Genomic DNA, 6,772 nt, shown 5'->3' on the forward strand with positions numbered 1-6,772 from the left:
TTTTCCCTCCTACTGCCATTTCTATTCTGCTTTCATTTTTGGTTATATTGTGATGTTTTTAATGATCTTTTACTATTGTGTACTGTGTGTATGTGATACTATATTGTTAGCTGCTCTGTGCTCCTGGTGGGAGACAAACAAACAAACAAACAAAGATGTGAGCCTACATATGTTCTTTATCCAGTCATACTTATGTGTGGAAACAGTAGAAATGTGGCCTCATTCACACAACTGCTTGTTTAAGTCAATCTATGCAGAGATTATACTTGACCCAGGGCAGTATAGATAGTCTGGTGAACAACCAGGGGTGAAGAAGGCCATGATCCTGCTCTCCACTTCTGCATAGGTTCACCCTGGGACCTCAGAACCTCTGAAAAGGGCTTCAGCAAAATTTTGTTCAACTCACTTGCGTACAGCAGCAGCAGAGAGCTAACTTTGAATTCTCAGCTAATCACACAATTCCTTCACCACATGAGAATATCTTTGTGGATATTCATTCCCAAGACACCAGTTTGGCTTTGGGAGAAGGGGAGTAAGATGGAGAAAGTTGCCCTGTAAAGGGACTTCACAACGTTGTGGCTCCTGCACCAGAAAGCATTAGGAGATGGAGGGTAGGGAAGAAGAAGCTCCATAATTGATCTGCAGGGTGAAAGAGTGTTTGAAAAAGAGGAATTCCATTCATTTGAAATAACATTCTGCTTCTTTAATTCTTCTTTCCAATATACTCTGACGATCAAGGAGAAACCACTACCAATAATATCTCCTCCTTCCCACACCAAGCAATGCTAAACAAAGAGCTGAAACTTTATACTTCATGCATCTGATGAAGTGGCCTGTGGTCCATGAAAGCTTTCCCCATAATAAATCTGTTAGTCATTACGGTGCCACAAGGCTCTTTGTAGTTTTTGCATCTCTGTAATGTGACTGTTTTCTTGTGTGCACCATTTATACTCCAGGCAAAACATGCAACCGTTTGATGCCCATCAAAGACGGCAAAAGTTTATCAGCCAAACAGTCACATACAAAGAACTCCCAGTTCTCTGTTGTTGCTTCTGCGATGGGTCAGTAATGCTTTTAGATACCAGTTGCTGGAGGGGACAGGGCTCTTATGCTTGGATCCTGCTTGCAGGTTCCTCACAGACATCTGGTTGTCAACTGAGAGCAAAATGCTGGGCTACATGGACTGCTGGCCTGATCCAGCAGGCTCTTCCTATGTTCTTATGTACTCCTTTCCTCTGCATATTATGCACACCTTCTACTCTAACAGCCATCAGAGTTTCTCACACACATTGCTTATCCCAGTTCCACACTATGGTTGAAATACAATAAAGGGCAATTTTAATATCTTAACTTCCTGGGAGCTACACTTGAAGAGGAACATACAGTTCCTATGGCACATTGTGGCCACTTGCAGCCATAGATAGAAGGAATGAAAGCTTCGTAGTTAATCAGAGTCCATTTTCTCTCCACTGGCTTTTTCTGACATCAGAAAGCTTGGGAAAGCCCTTTAGGAAGGTTTTAGAGGACATTTTCTAGGATTTTTGTTTTGCCAAATGAGCACAAAGTAGTCACAGCAAAATTGACTCAGATTTTTGGCCATTTGGTGCTAATACCAGCCATGAAATTCTCCTCCATCAGAAAGGCCAATTAAAGGATTAACTGTGACAAATTGAAACCTGCAATGTGAGAAGATTTCTTTAAAAAAAAATGCAATCACTTTTGTAGAGCATTTTTCTGGGGCTCAGCATTCTCAATATTTTTGCTACATCAAGGAAAAAAAATCTGAGTAAATCAGAAACATTCTTTTAAAAACAACAACAGACTGTTATGGAGAATAACCAGAAACTTATTCTGTGAGCCGTCCTTTGAAAGTGGATGTATCACAAGCTTGTTCACCAAGTTTTCCCTGGGAAGGAAAGGTCTACATGCCTGCAGGGAGAGCGGTGCTCAGCTATAGTCACCTGATCTCCCTTGATGTCTGACTACAGCAACAGAGTGCAAGCAGGTAAGCTGCCTGGAGCTGAAGTCGGAAAAGAATGGGGGGGGGGGAATTACTGGCAGACTTTATTACTGTGGAACTTGCAACCTTGTTTACTAGACAGGGGTGTTAAATGTGCCTTTGCTATTAGGATGCAGAATTTTTAAAATGCAAAATGTGTCTGTTGTTTATTTTTGGGGGGGGAGGGGTGATAATTACTGGGAACTCACCAGGCATGCAGAAGGGAATTAAACAATTTCATCATATACTTTGATTCTCAGGAAAAAACCTCTCATTTCTGAATTTGCTTGGAATTTACTTTGGGGTGGAAATCCCCCTTTAGAGCCAATGAGGGATTTCCTAACAATGCAAGAAGAAGAGTTTGGATTTGATATCCCGCTTTATCACTACCCGAAGGAGTCTCAAAGCGGCTAACATTCTCCTTTCCCTTCCTCCCCCACAACAAACACTCTGTGAGGTGAGTGGGGCTGAGAGACTTCACAGAAGTGTGACTAGCCTAAGGTCACCCAGCAGCTGCATGTGGAGGAGCGGAGAGGCGAACCCGGTTCACCAGATTACGAGTCTACCACTCTTAACCACTATACCACACTGGCTCTCATGCAACTAGAACTGTCAATCCCGCCAAGGCCCTTGCCCTGCTATGGAGCAGTGAGATGCAGAGGGTCATAGGTATGATCACACCTGAGTGCCCTCTCTGGTAATGCGGAACATTCCCTGACATACCAGTGAGCTAGATGCAATGACACAGGCCAGGCAATGGCTAGCATATATGCGGTGGAAGTCCTGCTGCGAAGATGACTGAAAATATGCATGAGTTGTGGTCTTTTGCACCAGCAAATCCACGAACCCATTTCATCCCATGTTATCCATCCTTCTTTGTAAAAATGCATAAATTCTTTTTAAAAAGTGGGCTTTTCAAAAAAAAACTTTCCCGTTGACTGTGATAATTTAACCCGCAACCCTAACTCACTTACCTCCTTGCAGATAAGTGGGGTATGAACTGGGCTTTCGTTACCTGAAACACTGTCTTTTTCTAATTGTTTTAATTGATTATTGCTGTTTTATTGGATTTTTGATGTTGTTGGCTGTCTTGGGTGATTTTGGTTTAGGGTTTTTTTTCAGTGGAAAGGCAGGATACAAATTTTCTTAACGAACAAAAGCAGATCAATAAATAAGTGTGCTGGCAGGATAAGAATAGAGCAGTGAGTGAGAAGGGGAGAAAAACCCTCATTTCTTCTGTTAAGGCAAAACAGGCTTGGCAGTAGAAGAAATGGCCCAGAGGCAGGTCTCATAAATTAAGATTAAGCCATGAACAATGCTGTATGAACAAAACAGATGTACACAGCAAATCCTTATGCAGTAAGACAGTGTGACATACACATACCCCATCACCAACCAGGCTAGCTGATTCTAGGAAGATAATAATTTCAATCTAATATTTATGAAGCATGCTTTGCATTGGAAGGCCCCAATGATTCAGGAATCTGCCCTTTCAAATAAATGTTGTGCAAATATTTCCCCAACTGCTCTTTTTGTCTCCTCACTGACTTCCTCACAGTCAGTTTCCCCCTTACTTGTCATTTAAGGAACACCTGTAGAATGACCTGTGCAGAAAGGTATTACTGCTATAGTACGAGAAGTGGGGGAAGGAGACATAGAACTTTCTTTTTAGTAAGAGAAGGTTTTACAGGGGCTGGAAGACTGAGGAAGGAGCAGCTTAGAAGTCATCTAGAGGAAATGGCAGAAGCCTTTGGCTGAGCAATGGAAGATAGGAAGCTGCCTTATACTGAGACAGGCCTTTGGTCCATGTAACTCAGTACTGTTGACATTAAGTGGCAGTGGATGTCCAGGGCACCAGGCATGGGACATTCCCAGCTCTACCTAGGAATGCCAGGGGTTGCACCTGGGACCTTTTGCATTCAGAACAGATGCTCTACCACTGAGCTACAGCCCTTGCCCAATAGAATGATACCAAATTGGTCCATTGGTCCATCTAGCTCAGTATTGTCCATACAGATCACCAGGGTTTTATACAGGGGTCTCCCCTAGCCCTACTTGAAAATGCCAGCGATTGAACTGGAGATCTTCTACATGCAGAACAGGTGCTCTGTCACTGAGCTATGGCCCTTTCCCAGATGGACCAAATGGCAACCAAATCCTTGAAAGAAAGGAAAGGTATGAGCAATCACAATTGTGCTTTGCTGGGAAGCTGATGAAGGATAAATCTTGTCATGTTACAAATTTAGTGTATTGCTGTCAACATTCTCCAAAACTCTGGATGGCTCCACTCTGGTTTCATGTAGATGTTAAACAGCATGGGGGTAAAACTGAACCCTGTTGAACCCCACACTGAAGTCTTCATGGATTGAACAATATTCCATAAGAGGCACCCTCTGAAAATAACCATCCAAGTGTTGGGCTACTGCCAGGGAGACAAAGGCCATCACTGCCTCCACGTCGACTCCGGACGTCCACCGATCTCCCGTAGACACGCAGTATCAGCAATTAGCGACATGAGCTCCAGAAAATATCTACCCACATTCCTGGGCTGATGCACGCTCTATCAGCAGAATAATGCACAGCAAAAGTCGCACTCAGGAGAGCATTATTTACAAGTTTTATTCAGCGTTGATCAGAACAAAAAACATGACTGCCTGCTTCAGTGTCTTCGACACCAAGAGAGAAACGAAAGCAACAGAAAACATAAACATCCTGTGAACAGGAAATGCGCAGGCTGTGACACAAACATCCTGCTCCCTTTTAAGGTGGAATGGAAATATCCTAACACCAAGTAGGGTTGCAACCACTGCAGAGCAGTACCACCCACCCCCATTTTGGACAGTTCCTCCAGAAGATATCATGGTCAGTGTTACTGAAAGCTGTTGAGAGATCAAGGAGAATTAACAGGAACACACCCACACCCACATACACCCACACCCACACACCTCTCCCCCCAGCAGAGGTCATCGTACAGGGTGACCAATGCAGCTTACTAACTGAAACGCAACAGGACTAGACAGTGTTCTGGATGCTTGATGAGACCCATCTGCTGTAACAGTGGAATTAAGGTTCTGGAGGGTGCAAGCAATGTTATTCTCAAAATGCTTTGCAAACAAGTCACAGTGAGCCACCGTTGATTCTACTACCTGCTTTGGGTCAGACTACAAAAGGCCCCATACTAGACTTGTGGTGGGGAGGATTGGAACATACTGTAAAACTGTGCAAGTGAGGTTTAAGTGAGTGGGAAGAGAATGGGCAACTACCTTTTCTCTTCTTATACAGATTAGTGTGTGTCTGTGTCAGGAATGGATAGCCTTTGGCTCTCCGTATGTTGTCAGACTACATCTTCCATCAGCCCTAGATGGATAATGGGAACTGTTGTCCACCAGTATCTGGAGGACATAGGTTAGCCATCCCTGGTCTGTATGACATTGAAATTCAGGGCCTTCTGAAAAGTACAGATTATATGTCAATGGAGCCATAAGTATATTAAATTGTGCTAACTGAAGATTTTGAGAATCTGGGACATGTTTCACTGAAAATCCCATAATTAGAACTAGAAGGCCTGTGCCAGAATTAGAGTTTGTGATTAACGCACACACCACTTTAATGCTGCCACAAGCATTTGCTTCTCCTCTGACCTACTTTAATTCAATTGCCAAACACAATATCTGAAAGGGGAAGCTCAGGAATTGGCCAGTTCAAGCTCTCCAGACCCTCTGGACCACAGTTGCCACCATCCCAATTAACACATGTTGGCTGGGCCTGATGGGAGATGCTGTCCAAAACTTCTCCAGAAGTGCAGGTTGGGGACAGATTATATTTAAGCCCTATTCAGGCATATCAGATGGGATTTAAACAGGTGACCCTCCAAGATGTTGGAATCCAGCTCTCATAATCCACAGCCAGCGTGGCCAGTGGAACAAGGATGATGGGCGTTGTGACCCGGATAGACTGCATTCAAAGTCTCAGGCAAAGATTTCTTCTGTTCCTGCTGCCAAATATACTGTTAACTGGAGATGCTTAAAATGTAACTTGTGATCTTCAGGATGCCAAGCACATCCCCCTGCCACTGAGCTAGGGCTATTCAGCTCACTTTCTTTGAAATCTTCAGACCTGATACACAACACCTTTGCACTTTGTTGTTTCATTCAATTAATATTTCTTTCTGCTACTGGTTGATTTTGAATCTAGGTGATTCTGTCACTGCTGGAACTCCCTTCTCTCTCTCTCTCTCTCTCTCTCTCTCTCTCTCTCTCTCTCTCTCTCTGTGTGTGTGTGTGTGTGTGTGTGTGTGTTTGTGTGAATGTGTGTGTGTAGTGACAGCCTCCATACAAAAGGCCTTTTAAAATCATGTTATTTTTTAGCTATAGCAACTGGATATTTTCATTCCAGAATGAATTGCTTTCTCAAAAGAAGAGGACAGCATGACTGGGACTAGATTTGGACCAGGGAAGGGAAAGTAGAGGCTAAAATATTGCTGTAGAATCCTGTCTAGTCATCTACTACATAGTTCGGAAAGTTGTTTGTTTGCTGTGCATTGAGACACCTCTTAAAGTATTGTAACCAAATTTTGCATTGTAGTTCCTGAGATCAAGTAGCAGGTTTTCATCTGTGTTTGGATATAATTGGTTTCCATTTTGAATTGAGATGGTAGACAGAACCTTTCAATACTGTGTTAATTTTAACCACTGATTTCAAAGCTGTGCTGATTTTTCTCAGAATTCCTGAAAAATGCCAGATATGAGGCTGCTAGTTTGTAACAGTTTCTAC

This window comes from Podarcis filfolensis, assembly GCF_964270895.1.
Source record: "Podarcis filfolensis genome assembly, chromosome: 4".
NCBI classification, from domain to species: Eukaryota; Metazoa; Chordata; class Lepidosauria; order Squamata; family Lacertidae; genus Podarcis; species Podarcis filfolensis.